The sequence below is a fragment of the Danio rerio genome, chromosome 9, assembly GCF_049306965.1.
Source record: "Danio rerio strain Tuebingen ecotype United States chromosome 9, GRCz12tu, whole genome shotgun sequence".
NCBI classification, from domain to species: domain Eukaryota; kingdom Metazoa; phylum Chordata; class Actinopteri; order Cypriniformes; family Danionidae; genus Danio; species Danio rerio.
Genome location: NC_133184.1, coordinates 9243819 through 9260837, shown reverse-complemented (window position 1 = coordinate 9260837; position 17019 = coordinate 9243819).

Genomic DNA, 17019 nt, shown 5'->3' with positions numbered 1-17019 from the left:
CCAGGAACAAGTTTGGTCATCCCTGGACTATATTATGTGAGCCTTATGCCTTGCAGATCGGCTTAGCATTATGCTGCGTTCACACTAGACGCGGAAGAAGCATCAAGCGCTACTGATTTACATGTTAAGGCAATGCAAAGACACGAATAGACATGCTGCAGCGAGATACAGGTGAATGAGGCAGCGCGATTTTACGTGATTGACGCATACCGGGGTGCTTTTTGCTCGCATTTTCCGTTGGCTTTTAACATCTCGTGACTAAATAAAGGGCACCAATGTGATCGTGCACACCAATGCGACAAACGGCAGAAACACCTCATGTTTGTTTTTTTGGTATTGACACGCCGCGTCAAAACCTTCTCCACCAATCAGATGTGCGCAACCTCTTTGCAACCTCTTCTACTCGACGTCAATGAAAATCACTTGGGTTTGAATCCGGAAAAAACAGGATAAAAGCTGAGGATTAAAGCGTCTCAGTTTGTACGAGCCTTGTTTCAGATGTTTCGTGCGTACCGCTCAAGTTGGAAAAGCGGACATTCGGGCCGCATTAACCAATCAGGAGCCTTCACTTGTAGGGGCGTGCTTATGACGTAGTGCCTGTTGTTGATGTCTCGGAGGAAAATCCTCCTGCCTACACCAACAACAGTTGATCAAACTGGGCTCGGCTCAATCAGAAGCACAGCTGAAAGCTTCCATCATCAAGGTTAAGATTCTGGAAGAGTTTATGAACTTACAGAGCTGGGTTCACCTTTGAAAGGATCTAATGGGTTTAGACACGTCTCCAAATGAATTGACACTGTATTTCAGCCTGCATAAAGCACATAAACAAAGTTATTCTCTCAATGAAATCCATGTTAGCCATTTAGCAACAAAGCTACAATCAACGGGTTGACAGAAGCCCTGCCCATGATGCAAATCCGCATCTATTGCTCAGTGAATTTGACGCACGAATGAAGCGAGTAAACTCAAAATATTCACACATCTATTTACGAGCAAATATCGCAATTTAGCTAAGCATACCATGTGTGGTGTGAACAGAGCATTAGCCACACACTATGTATCCTTGTGGCAAACTATCATTAAGCAGGCTAACAGAAATAAATAAACCCAGCAACAATCTGAGAAAATATAAATAAAACTATTGTTCTGTCATAGCCAAATTTGTACAGGGTTGGCACACATATACTTCTAAAATTCCATGACTTTCATGGAAATATTCATGACAATGTTACAACACATAAACAAATATTGTGTAAAAAAACATCTATGTAAATCCTAACATAAATAAGATTTATTTAGTTAAGTCACACTACACTCAGCTACAATTATGTTAGAGCATGTGATTGGCCTAGAAAATAGTAAAGGGGTGGCAACAACTGACTCTACCCTTAAGCATAATTATACACAATAGAAAACAACACAAATGACAGACTTAATGCCCTGTAGAACTCTATTAAAAATAGTAAAAACATAGATAGTAAAATATAGACTTTGTTAAACAAATTTGCTTGAATTTCTAAAACTTTGAGGGTTTATTTAAAAATTCCAGCATGAACAGACACGAGAGATAAAATGATACCCAATGGGGCTTAAACATGGCTTAAATCTCATTTTTTTGTCCAACTTTTTTTATTTTTTAAACCGGCCACCAAACTCTTTTGCAAAAACAAGACGTTTGTACTACTCTACGGTCTAACTAATCATATTTACAATATTGCTATTTAGTTCATCACTGTTAAAATTTTAAGAAAACTTTCATTATTCATTATTTCATTAAATTTTTTATTATTCATTCATTTTCCTTCAACATAGTCCCTGATTATCAGGGGTTGCCACAGCAGAATCAACTGCCAACTATTCCAGCATATGCTTTACGCAGTGGATGCCCTTCCAGGTGCAACCCAGTACTGGGAAACACCCATATACTCTTATGTTCACACATCCACTAATACTTTATGGCCAATTTAGTTGATCTAATTCACCTAGCACTTGTCTTTGAACTGGGGGAAACCGGAGCACCTGAAGGGAAACCCACCAAAACACGCGGAGAACATGCAAACTCCACACAGAAATGCCCACTGGTCCAGCCGAGACTAGAACCAGTGACCATCTTGCTGTGAGGCGAAGCCACCACTAAATTATTATTATTATTATTATTATTATTATTTCAATTTGAAATCAGCATTGCCCTTGGTATTGGGTTTTGGTACAGGTTTCCATTACTGTACAACATTTGTAATTTTGGAAACATTTCCTTCATTTGCTGCCGCAGTGCTGGCAAGTACCACTATCCAGCCCACAATCCCACACTGCAGCACAGTTTAATAAAGTAGAAAGAACCCTGCCAGCATGAGCCTGAGCAACACGCCTGGAAAACTGCAATACGAACGAAGTCCTGCTCTAGCAATGACATTACACGCACTCATCTCTATTTAACAACATCATTTAGACTCATTACAATCACTCACACACACCTGAAGCTTCTCTGAGTGACTCAACAAGACTTTACTGCGTCATTCGTCGTCAGTGGTGCCAACAGGAAATTCATTACAAGAACATTCATATTGAGATTATTATCCAGAGACATGCAGAGCCAAGATAAGATTCTAGTTTCCTGGATCACGCTCTCTGATGTGTTGCTTTCAGTCTTCAGTCTGAAGCCAAATGTTTCTGAAGGCCTGCTCTTTCAGTATGGGGATATATTCATGATATTAAATTACAACTAATCGAAAGCCAATGGTAAATAAAAAAAATGCTATTAAGGAATATGTGTTATTCATCATTTGGCTGGTAATTCCCCAAAACACGTTATGGTTTAGTGTAAGGTGAACACATGCATCCTCTTTTCCCAAATATATCCTCTTTTTCGGACTAATAAAAGTGTCCCTCCTATAATGTCTGGGCTTTTGCTTTATGCAAGTTGTCATTAGTTACAGTGCTCAGTATATATAAGTACACCCCTCACAAATCTGTCTTTTAAATTCATATTATTAATAGGAAGCCCTACAATATTATTTTTGTGCGCATACATTAGATTAGTCAGTACTAAAGCCAAATCTGGAGCTTATCTAACAAAATAACTAGTACAATAAACCTAGTACACCCAAATTTGTATATTATGGAAAAATATTAAATACAAAAAAAAAAAAAAGGAAAATCAAGAGAAGGAAATTTTTTTTAAACTTTAGTATATACATATATAATTTTTGCAATATTTTATCTTGAATTTAATTGTATTATTTTTAAATTTCTTCATATGCTTGTTGACTAAAATATTATTTTAACAAAGAAATCTGTTTAATAAATATGTTTTGTTTAAATTCACCAAACATTCTCTATACATTGCATGTTTTCGGTCAGACTCAGAAATGGATAAAAGTATTCATTTTCGAAATGGTATCTACTCAATTATGCTTAACCAACACAATCTCACGGCAATTCGTAACTTTTTGATTTAGTGGTTAATTATTATGAATTCGTACGATCTAATTCATACAATTTAGTACGACTTGCTCATCCCCCAATGACGGTTGGGTTTAGGGATGGGGTTAGGTGCCACGCCTCCTTTTTAAAATCGTACATTTTCGTACGAGTTCAGTCATATGAATTCATATGAATTAGCCACTAAACTGGCAAAACGTAAAATACTCAAATATTCTCGTGAGATCAGGCTGGCTGAGCTCTGTATAGGCATTTTCGCATTAAAAGTGCCTTTCTAATTAAGCCATGCCTTGTTTTTTTTTTGAATAGCGTAAAAATTATATAGTGGATTTGTTTATATTTTTTGTTTCATGTAAAAGGCATTAAACCAATTTTAAAAAGTAGTTTACTATTATTTGTTGTTTAATGGAAGAGACGTTATCACATTGGTAACAGTTGCATGGTTGTAAAAACATTTATCATGTATTTAGAAATAATTATATTATGAAGACGGTAATTGATGATTCCCTTTTTGCATTTTAGGTTACATTTTCAATAAATTATTTGTAAGGATGAACACTGATGAAACATAATACTGATTTACCTGTTACCTGTTTTCAATAAAATTTGCTTTGACATAATTTGCATTGTAGAAAGCGCTATAAATAAATGTGTTTTCACTTGACTTTGCTGAATAAAGCATTATATTCTTGAATTCCACTAAAAACATTCCATCAGCCCTGACCATATTCTCAGCCATAGACAGATACTTTTGATCCTGGAATTGAGCAGTTTTACTGTGTGTTTGATATGAACAGCAGGCCAGCAACTAATTATTACAGTGCTGAGAAATGAACTGCGTTTCATTAATCTTTAGGTACTCTTTAAATGAACCAAAAGCAAGAGAAAGCTAATAAATCTGCCAGATCAGTTTTAGTCTTTCTTAAGCAATAACAAAAGCGAGTGCTGTCATTTTATGAGAGTGGTTCAGTTTCAAAGAAAAAAAAAGAAAAAGAAAAAAGAACCTAGCAGTAGAGTGATTCAGCAGGGGTTTCCTTTGGTACTTATTGGTGAAGCAATGTACATTGCACAATGTTTAATTATTTTTTATTGAACTGGCATATGGAAGCAATACTACAACGATTTTGTTGGTTTAAAATAAGCAAAACCATGTGGATGTCTATGGGATAATTTTTGTGCCAATAAGAATGAACGTAACTTTATAAAACTGAACGTAACTTTCCAAGAAACGATCAAAAATACGCCACTGCAAAAGAAGAAAAACACAATGAAAATGAAAAAATGAACTCAGTCGCACAAATTTAACATGCTCTTCAAATATGCTTCATTCTTTTTTAATGATTTTCAAAGAATCGTTTTCGCGAATCATGGATTTTGAATGCGTTGCAGTGATCGTTTCTTGGAAAGTTACGTTCAGTTTTATAAAGTTACGTTCATTTTTATTGGTACAAAAATTATCCCACAGATGTCTACACTAATTTAATAAAAATTGGATTTAGAAAATGTTTTAAGGTAAGTGGAAGAGTAAACAATATATAGGCTGATTTTAAACAAGCAAAATTCGTTTAGAAATGTTCAACTTAATTAGTTTGTTTAAATTCAGCTTATATAAATTGATTGCAACAAATTATTTTAAAAAACTAGTAAATCCAATTAATCATTTTTTATTAGAGTTAAAATATGTATAGTTGAGAATTGTCAAGTTTACCAGATGTATCACTAGACCCCACTTACTGGAGCATGTACCCCAGTAAAAATGGCCAGTGCCCTAGTAAATGTGTTTTAGTTGCAGTTTATTTTTTATATACATTTGAAGTCAGAATTATTAGCCCTGCGCTGGTCATCTGCGGAGAGCTCGACCTTGACACTTAGCTGGTGGAGCGGGTTGGGGCAGCAAAGCAGGTCTTGAAGTCACAGACGGGCACCCTCGGCAGGGAGCAGCTGGAGTGGATTGGTCGGCGGGGAAGCGGTTTTGGGAGCTTATCTATAGACGACTTTTAACATCAAGCTTGACTGCTCTTTCACTGTGGTAAATTCCTGGGTGAGCTGACCCATGGTGTCGTCAAACAGGCCAGCCTGGAATATGGGTGCATTAAGAAAGTGAACCTTGTCAATGTCATGCATATCTGCCAGGTATAGCCAGAGATGGCGTTCCTGGACGACTAATGTGGCCATCGTCCTTCCCAGAGCACTTGCAGCCGATTTGGTGGTTCACAGAGCATAGTCAGTTTTGTTGCATAGTTTGTGCATTAAGCCTGGGTCGGAACCTTCCTTCTGCAGCTGGGCCAACGCCTGCACCTGGTAGCACTGGTATGTGCAAGACAGAAGCAGCCTGGCCTGCAGCAGTGTGGGTTCTGACCCTAATGGATGCAGACAACCTGCACGCTTTGGACAGAAGGCATGGCTGACCCCTCAATGACCTTGCGGGCAGATTGACCAAGATAGTGCGCTTGACCTGGGGTGTCAAATCGAATTAAATCACTTTTATTGTCAGATCATTAGCAGCACGTGTACTATGATGTGTAAAAAAGTGTTGGCTCTAGGTGTTGCAAAATACAGACAGTGCAAAATACAACACCAGTGCAAAATACAGACAATTCAAAATACAACTAGAACCTAAAGTTTATTGATAAACTTTGATGTTGGCTTGAGAAAGCCAACGTGACTGCGCTAGGACTGGGAATGGCAGTTGGCAGGAAGCACAGCGGCGGTTGCTAAGTGGTTGCTAGGCAGTTGCTAAAACAATTATGGCATTGTTAGGTGGTTACTAAGCAGTTGCTAAATGGCAATGCTCGTATAAATGTTTGATCAAATGCTAATACTTAGTAGGCATTTCTAGCATATGTTATTGCATTTAGATAATCATTTATAGCATGTAGCTAATCGTTATTAGCACTTGGCTTCCATTATCATTGTTACCATGCATAGTACAGTCCCAATTGCTAGCATGAGTCAAACAAGCCAATGCCCAGGTCCCTACAATGTTCTGATGTAGAGATATTGCTATTTTTAAATGGTTGCTAGGTTATATTGTTTTATTGCTATGGGGACATTTGAAAGGTTAGTGATGATACATCAAAGCTGCTTGGCAATATGAGTGATCTTAATCAACCCCGATGTTTCTATTACAGTCTTGATAAGTGTCAAAAACTAGACTTGAACATTATGTATTCCTGGTGTTGGGTTGCGGCTGGAAGGGCATTCGCTGTGTAAAACAAATGCTGGATAAGTTGGCGGTTCATTCCGTTGTGGCGACCCCTGAATAATAAAGGGACTAAGGGAATAACCATTATGTAAAAATGGCTTGCTGTATTTTTTTGAAAATACAATGCTTAATAAGTGTGAAAGTGATACATGCAAAAATGGCTTGCCATATCAGTAAAAAATATGGAGTTTAAGTCAAAAATGGCTTGCCATATTTTAAGAAAAATAATGCTTAAAAATTATTTATTGGAAAACTATAAGTCTGATAAACGTTAAAGATATAGCAACAAAACCTAACGCATCTAAATACAGCTTTTGGCCATATTTGGGGCTTGTATAAATTTTTTATATGCCCAGAATATAAAAATGTAATATTTAAAATTTTTTATTAAAAAAACAATAAGTCTTATAGGCATGAGGAGATATAGCAACAATCGTGAATGTAGAAGACACATTTTGACCACATTTGGGCCTTGTGGCATGAACGGCCTAGGAGGAGATACGTTTGTTTTCAAGGACAGAGTAGTATAACAGTATGTTGGCTTTCTCAAGCCAACATAACAACATACTCCAAAAAACAAAGCAAAACAATACAAAAAAAAAAACAATATACTATTAACAATGTTGACAGTAATATGTAAAAGACAATAAATGCGTAACGAAAACACACATTACACTCATGTAGGCACAGATAGACGAGTACCCAGTCAAAAAGGTGTACATATAGTTTAACCAACAAAATAATCTTGGTTGTGTTCAACAGAATAAAAATAAATTCCTAATGGTTTGGAACCAAGATATTTGGAGGGAGAGTAAACAGTGAGTACATTTTCATTTTTGGAGAACTATCTCTTTAAACACAGTAGTTTATTGTGACTGACAGCATGCAGTTCATCACTCAGTGCTGCGGCTGCAGTGTTCTGCCACACAATTCCCTGAACTCCAAACGCTGCTGTGGCTTTGTCTGTCAGTGTGATTTGTTGCAGAGTTGTAAAGACACACTTGCATAACAGGCATTACACTGCCAAGAACATGCAGTGGTTTTCAGCCTCAGGCTGTGGTCAGTCAAACTCATCATTATGTTTTTAAGCTCCCTAGACAGGATGGTTTAAGGAATGCGTGTGTGCAAACATCTATAGCAGTTGCTGTTTAGCCCTGTTTAAACCTAGCATGCTGGACGGCCTCCCAGAGCATGACACATTTTATTGCTTGAACGTCTCTGCCAACATTCTTCAATCTTTTGGTGTCTGTCCTTCTCATTTCTAGTGATGACGGCAATGACAGACCGTGCGTGAGTTTCCCCCAGTGCAATCCCAGTTCACTTCAGACAGAACAAATGATTTATAGACATGAGTCCACACTTTCTCATTCCATTGCTGCTAATTTACATGTTTAAAAAATGGGTGTTTTCCCAGAGATGGGTTGCGACTGGAGGGGCATCCGCTGTGTAAAAACGTGCTGGATAAGTTGGCGGTTCATTCTGCTGTGGCAAAAAGAAGTCGAAAAGAAAATAAATGAATGAATGAATGAATGAAAAAAATAGGAGTCCTGCACACTTCAGCTCCAACTTGCCTCAGTTTGTGGTAGTTTTGATAGTTTTCAATCACATTACCCAATGCAGAGACCTGCCTAAGGGGCAAAAAAAAGTAGGCCATAATGGCAGCTACACTGGAATCTCCATAAAAACACAGCACAATCCAGTCATACTTCTATATGTTTCAAGCTACAAATATTTGGATCACATATCAAAAGAACAAAACAGAGATATGATCCCAAAGTGTACATTGTGGGCACTTCTGACCCATATACTTCACAACAGCTGAGAGCTCCAGTTTGCCAGTGTTTACATCTATCTTGTGGAGATTCCTCAGCGATTTAGTCATTGGTGATGGTGTTATAGCATGTAGCTGTCTGCTTTTATATTTGTCTCGTGTCAGGGTTCTGCCACTCTGGTCTTGTTAATTCTTGTTTTAGTGACAGAGACCAGTCGTCGTGTCTTGTGTTGTGCTCGACTTGAGTTTTCTCGGGTCGAGCACTGCTTTTGTCATTGTAAATGACATACAATGGTTTGTGAGTTACTTAAACAGTTAAAAAAGGTTATTTAATCAACAGATTATAGTTAAACACCGTTAAGTGATTTCCAGAGAAATTCTGCGCACGCTGCCTACAGTAACTTACATTATGCTCACTATCCCAGACCCGTTCTTAATGATTGATTCTGTAAAATGTCCGAGAAACACAGCGAAAATGGACCTCATTAAGTGTCCACCTTTATTACAGCTCATGATGGTCATTTCTCCATGAGGGAATAACAAAAATCTTACTTGGGATGGTGTGTGGAACTCGAGTGTCTAGCAAGCGCACTGTTGTGATCGATGGCTCTCACTTGTTTATTAATGCTTATGACAGCCGTGACGTAGTTATGACAGTGTTGCTTTTTGATTCGTACTCGTAATCAGGTTGTCATGTCCGTGGTAAAACATCATAAATTTATCAGTCAAATACAAACAGACAAAGAAAATGTTGTATCTGTGTCTGTTCTAATCGCAGATTTTGAAATTGTACCCTTGTAAAATTACGAGTACGTTCCCTTTTCCTTTGCAATTTTATATTTACAGATGCATGAATTTTATTTACACACAAAATATTTATGACAGTGATTTTATTTTATAGCGCTGGGATGCTGCATGTGTGAGTGCAAGGTGAGTGTTTTCATTCATCGTGTACTCGTGTCTTGCGTTCAGTCCTCTGTTGGTGTTGTGTTTAGGACGTGGTCCATGCAAGTTCGTGACCATTGGCATTTCTATTTGGAGTTTGCATGTTCTCCCCATGTTCACGTGGGTTTCCTTCGGGTGCTCTGGTTTCCCCCACAAGTCCAAAGATGTGGTATAGGTGAATTGGGTATGCTAAAATTGTCTATATTGTGTATGTTTGCGAATGAGTGTGTATGGATGTTTCCCAGTGATGGGTTGCAGCTGGAAGGGCATCCGCTGCGTAAAACATATGCTGTATAAGTTGGCGGTTTATTCCACTGTAGTGCCCCCAGATAAAAAAGGGACTAAGCCGAAAAGAAAATGAATGAATAAATAAATGATACATCTAAAATGATTAATAACATGTATTCATTTAATGTATTTTTGACTATTTTTTTCTCACACTATGAAGGTGCGGTGAGTTGAATGTTTATATATTGTTTCATAGAGTACAATACAATACTGTGGCGTTTTTGTAAAGATACTGACAATGGGAAATCAATGATGTTTTCAGTCATATTTGCACATTAGCCATCAAAACAGCAACAACATTAACTGCATATAACATGCTTTCAACAGACATTCCTCTACTTGGAAAATCTGGCCTCAATGAAAATCCAGAGTTTCCTACTCGTGAATTTGTTGTATAGACGGCATGGTGGCTAAGTGATTAGCACTGTTGTCTCACTGCAAGAAGGTCGCTGGTTTGTGCGTCTTTGTGGAGTTTGCATGTTCTCCCTGGGCTTCCTCCAAGTGCTCCGTATCCCCCACAGTCCATAGACATGCCATATAAGTGAATTGGATGAAAAATTGGCATATGATTGTAAGTGTATGCATGTTTCCCAGTACTGGGTTACTGCTGGAAGGGCATGCACTGCGTAAAACAAATGCTGGAATAGTTGGCCATTTAATCCACTGTGGTGACCCCTGATAAATAAAAGTCTAAGTAGAAGCAAAATGAATAAATTAATGATTTTGTTGTAATGTGGCTGTGCTTCTAAATAGCATATCATAATGATATCATAATTATTATTATTTCTACTGACATGACTTGAATGCACCATTTTAATTCTTAAACCAGCTCACCAGCCAAACCTTTCTAGAACCCTTAGGGACTTGAAAATGTGCATACCATCTGATTATAGGTAGTGTAATTAATCTGCAGAGCTAATTACTGTACTATCTCAAAAATAAGACATTCCGTAAAGTATAAGTCTAAGTCTCACACACTATCTGCCATGATGTTATTATCATGTGAATTACTAGCATCCGTTGCGTCATGACAGCGTGCATATGACCCAGAGGCTTGAATGAACCCACAGTGAAGAATACAATTACTACTGATCTCTATCTTCATAACATTACATGTGCATAAGCAAACACAAACACAAAGTTAGAAACTAACTTAACAGCATTCGTAAAATGACTATTGCATTATGCCATATCTCGAAAATTGTTTGAATATTAATATTTATGTCTTAATATTGGTATTAAAACACTTATTTGGATGTCCTTTCACATGGAAAATACCCCTATTTTCATCTACTTTTTCCATGTGATGCAGTTTTGCATTGTCTGCTCACTGTATTGTATGTTTTAATTACGCCCTTTTTACAAGATATAAAATAAGTCTCTGATGTCTCTGGAGTACGCATGTTAAAATTTTAGCTCAAAATACCCCACAAATAATGCTTTAATGTTTAAATAATTATAACTTTATAAAACTCTTTTGCCCCATTAAAGCTTTGATCCTAATTGTGTCTTTTTGGTGAATGGTGATTTAAACTCAAATGAGATTTTCAAAAGAGGACGGGGCTACAAATGCGTCATTATGTGTCAACATAGTGGTAGCTTCCTATGAACAATACTTAATGTGAAACCACACAGAATTACTCAACATATATAGGCTCATTCTTAAAACGTACCTCTAAATACATTTCTGGAGATTGCGAATAATGTAGCCAGAGGTACATATGGCTGCATTTTGTCTTTAAAGCAAACACGGGATGGGATGACACTGTTTCTTTTCGCACTTACCAGCTTACTGCTTACCTCTGTGTGGACGGCTTTTCTGCTGTTACCAGTTTGTCCAGTGGCTCACCACATATGTTGGAGGATTTGAGACGCAAAGCGGAGTTGACCATGACAACGGGGTTCGAGTCTGGTGAAGAATGGTTTCAGAAAGCATGTTCATTGACAAAAAATAAATAAATAAACAAGTAAATAAAAGGGTGAGAATGTGGCAAAATCTGAAATGTGGTAAAAATCAGAGGGCATTTCTTTGAATGCTTTTGAAAAGACTGTTTAAGTTTAAGAAAGTGGGTGGATGCGGTTCAGTTAGTGCTTTTGAAAACACTATCGGTTGTGTTTAGTAAAGGAGGAGGGTGGGGGAATCGGTAAGTCAATCGGTCGGTCAGTTGACAGTGGCTGTTTGATTTAAGTGAGAAGAGCAGGTGCCAATGGCAATTGCAAAAAAAAATTTGAAATCTCAAAAGCATACACAGCAAAAACAGCAAAAAACGTAGCTCCTAGGACATATTTCGCAATCTCCAGAAATGTATATAGAGGGTACATAATCAGAATGATCCTGTGTTGGAAATACTACATATAACTCTTTGTTAAAGAATGTGACTGCATAGTATAGTATCACAATATGGTAAACTCTAATAAATGCTGTAATATACTTTAATTTTTACTACAGTAAACAGTGGTGTATTGTAGTAGAGTTGTAGAACACTTAGGTTGTAATTTTTTGATATTGAAAATTAAATTATGGAGTTTAACAAAAGTGTTTTAACAATTTAACATTTAATTTAATGACCTTTAAATTACCAATTAAGTAGTTTGAAACAATAAATTGTATAAGAACATAGAAAATGAAGTGTGTAAAATAGCAGTGTATTGAAATATTTTTGTACTATAATTTACAACACCAATCCAGACAATATATCACTTCATGCTTTTCAAACTTTCAAGGTCCCATTATGCAATTCAAAAGCATATATACATTTAAAAAAATGGCTATGAATAACAAAATACAAAGTGGAGTTTATTTATAAAATAATTTCGAGAGGATCATGTGCTTATGATTGCTTACGGCCAGTCCCACATTATACAATTTATGATTCACCAATCAGATGATTCCTAAGCTATAATAAATACCCAAAGTTCCTTATAGCAGCCATCTTTGTTTTGAAGAAACCGCCCTTCCACCCCAACTCCTCCTCCTTTCCTAGATTGGAGGCAAGGTGGCCCAGTGTTTAGCATTGTTGCCTCACAGTAAGAACGTCACTGGTTCTAGTCCTTATCAAGCTAGTCGACATTTCAGTGCGGAGTTTACACGTTCTCCCCGTGCTCACGATTCTCCGGGTTCCCTAGTTTCCTTCCACCATCCAAAAACTGACTAATCCAAATCGGCACTATAAATATGCTCCTAGTAAGTAGTTATCTCTTAAGAGCAATCATTATCGGTTCATTAGCTACTAAACAGGGAAGTTCTCAAGATCTATTTGAGACCAAACTTCCCTTTCGCCTTGCAAACAGAGAGCCCCGGGCTCAAGGATCTAATGAGCTCAGGGCTTTCTCCCGGAACAGCATGCCAAACAAGCTTTGTAATCATAGATCAGCTAAATGTGAACTCTTGAAAAACTGTTTATGTACTGATATTTTTTAAGTGTAAAATGATTCAAAAACACTATATCATTTACTAGTAGAATTTATTTTAATATATTTTCCCATGTAGGACTGCTTCTTAAAGAACAATATACTTTGCTCCCCTCGTTTATCTTTAGAACTGTTGACCAAACCTGTTCAGACAAGAAGATGATAGAGAATGAGCATGCATATTTGTCCTGTGAAACCTCATGAGAGAAAAATGTTGTATTTATTTCCATCTGCCCTTAAACACAGATGCACATATACATAAGCACACAATTCAAACACACAACACACCTACATACGCTGGCAAAGAAACACAGAATCATGCACATTCTCCCGGTGAGAAAATCGATGTTTAATGAATGCAGAGGTGTTTTAGACGTACTCTGCCTCCTATGAGAGCACTGCTGAAGGAGCCAGCCAGGACGCCACATAATACCAGGCATTGATTTCATCCTGAAAAGCAGCAGAAGGTGGTGATTGTGCTTGTGCTTGAAAATTGTATTGGGCAAGTTTCTGGGAGGGTTGATGCTTGGGTAGACGTGACGTAAGGCAACACCGCATTGGTTTCAATTTGAGCCTTTTGCGTCATTGCTCTGAATGCCATAATAAATCATGGAAATGACATCCCATTAGCTGCACTCCAGTCTTTCCGTCCTCCTCTCAGCCTTCAGCTGATCCTTCACATGGCGAGGTATGAGATATCACTGAAGAAAAGCACTATGAAAAGCTGAAAAAACAAGTGGCTCAGAGAGTTTCATTGAAAAGGTTATCAGACGAGAGAGTGAAAGAGCTCGTTGAAAGAGTCTGTGAGAGAACCAGACAGTTAGAGTAACTGGAGGGCAGTTGAAGAGACGGGAAGGAGAGCAGTTGTGTGCATTTGACAATGAATAATCTCACTTTGAGTCTCCACTGACGTCACAGTTGATGCTCAGAGCGCGACTTCAGGCAGAGGGGAAAAACGTTGCTTTTCACATTTACTTTTGAAAAGCGCCTGCTTTAAGTGTGTAAGCTCTACATTTTCAGCTGCAGAAGTGTTAAAGGGTCACTAAACACCAAAAAACATTTTTTGAGCTGTTGACAGTCGTATATGTGTCCCACACTGCTAAAAACACTATTAGGACTCCTATATTTCACTAAAAAGTGTAAATTGGTTGTTTTTGCGTTATTTTAAGCAAATTCGTACTTCCGGTTTGAAACTAATTTTTGAAGCTGCGTCACGGCCATGACATAATAGCGTTGTATTCCAGCGTGCAGACTGGGCGTTTGTGCCAGAGTGTGTCTTATTATGTCTTACAGCCTGCTGCATTAATGCATGAGTAAAGCTTGGTTCAAACCAATCAGCGTGCTCTATTGTGCAACTTCATTAATATTCATTACTGTCACAGTGTTTAGACGACAGAGACGCCACGTTGTGTTGGCAAAACAAGCGTGAAGTGTTGCTTTTATAGTTTGCTGCAGTTAAGTTTTGTTTTCAATTTCTCTCTGTGAGAGCTTAGCTGGAGTCATGGGTGGATTGTACGCGACGCTCGACAACAATAACTTACGTGTCTAAGGAGGATTATTGTTTACCTGAGAGCTGTTCTCATCTGCAAACGCTGAGATCCGGATTCACTTGTAGTCTCCTCTAAATAAAGACGCGGCTCTAGTTGCTGTGGATTGTCCTGTCTCTACAGATTTGGTAAGTGAGCGGCCAGTGCTCTTTGTTTACTCAGTTCGTATTATATTTGTATCGAAAAAACTTTTGCACCGAGTGTAAACAAGTTAGCACTACAACCAAACTATAACCTCGTGTAGGATTTTGTGACCGGAATAACACACGCGGCTTTCTGACGCTACCTCCCGTGTGCATCTAAGTTTCCGGGAAATGCTGAGTTTTTTTTTCTCTCATTCCCCGTGCGGTATCAAACATTGCATGAAAATACCCGCTTAGAGCAGCTCCTCGTATCAAATATCTCGTTTGTCGCGAGGGACATGAATGAATTCCCTGAATAAAAGAGCCAAACTGCAGTTAAAGTCCACCATTTAATATTTTGGCAAATAATTCGACTACAGATGTCCATGTAAACACAGTCACTTTGTCCCCTGTGTGGGTGTGTGTTTTGACTCTGAAATTCAGCGCGCCCAAATAGATACTCCCACACCAAGCCTCTTTTCCTCCTCCGACACTCCCCCCTAAACAAAGCTGGACACGCCCACTTTTCTGACTTTTTCCAAAGTAGAGGTGTGAAAACACCCTACTGAAACGAAGGTGTTTCATGGCCCTTTAAGTTCTCCAATGTTTACTGTGAAGCTAAGCAAATGCTTGTCTCTAAAAATCAGGACTACAGCACATTGAAATATTAAGAGAAATTGGTAAGCATTTAATTCCTTAAAAGATGGGGTTGGATTTGGTGGCAGTTCCAGGTTAAATGGCACCCTGGGCGAAACCACCCCAAAGGGGAAGATGATGTGGTGTATTGGGATAATAAGGGTTTGTAATGATCTAGGTGTTGGACTGGCAATTCACTGGTTCTTGACAACTATTTAAGCCATGTGATGTATTGGCTTAAATAGAAGTAAAGCACGCTTGATTCCATTTTTTGGTGTTTGCCTCGTAAATATATATCAACCTCTAAATAAATGATCTTAACCAAAATAGCACATTTTGTGTGTTTGTGTGCATGCCTGTATTTGTGAGATCATCATGTAATTCATCAAACTGTGATTTATGTTTGTCAACCATTTATGAATTGAGGCTGCATCATATGACCTTTATCTTTAACAGGATAATGCATAGAATCTTAATCAGTTCCACACTCCTGCTGAAATTGATCACCGATTCAATGCAAGGTAATGATCTGTATCTCATTGTTTCAGAGGATTTGGACGAAAAACCCTGCAGTGACCAAACCACTCATCAAATGTTAAACTAACCTTTGCTTGAGAGAATTTTGTGTAAACAGAAAACTGGCCCAAAAGCTCATCTTAGTGATAAATATATGTGTGTTCTATTTGGGTTTTATGGGAAAAACGTCAGGCTATGTTCATTGTCAAACCGGTAACAGACAAAATTCAAACTGTGTAAATAAGTCAGTGAAGGGTTAAGGAGGAAGTGGCATGGGGTTAGATTTGAAGTGTTTGGCCTAACCATCATTGGGTGGCTCATTGATGTAATAGGTTGCTCTAATACATAAAATAAGAAAGCTGACCAATGTTCTTAAAGGGACAGGACGATTTTGTATAGATCTTATACAGCAATGTTCAAGACAATTCATCTTTATTTCTATAGCACTTTTACAATGTAGATTGTGTCAAAGCAGCTTAACATTGAGATATTAGCAAATTGAAGCTGTGTCAGTCCAGTTTTCAGAGTTTAGTTGAGTTCAGTGTGGATAAATTTTTACTGCTGAAATTTAAATACCGAAGAGCAAATTCATTGATGCACAGCTCCACAAGTCCCAAACCAAGCAAGCCAGTGAGGAGGATGACCATTTATGTGAAGCTGCTTTGACACAATCTACATTGTAAAAGCGCTATACAAATAAAGCTGAATTGAATTGAATTGAGGAACAAACATCACCAATTGACGAAAGTGAATGAAAAAACCTAGAGAGGAACCAAGCTCAGTTGAGCACGACCATTTCTCCTTTGCCCGAACATCTTGTGCAGAGCAGGAGTCTAGGTGGCTGGAGAACGCTGGACATCCATCATGGAGAAGCTGCAAGTGATGTTAATGCATCGTCCTTCAATAATCTTAACCCCCAAATCTCTCATAGTAATAGTTACAAACCAAACAATTGTTAGCTCACACAGCAGGATCCTCTATCCACCAGCTGTTCTCTTGTTTGTTGTATACCTATACAGATTGTATAAGGGGAATTTGGTTAACACTTATCCAGATGTTCACCCCAACACTGATTACTAATGATTACTAATAATTGAACTTAAATGCGAGCTAAAGTTCTGGACACACCAAGTTAAC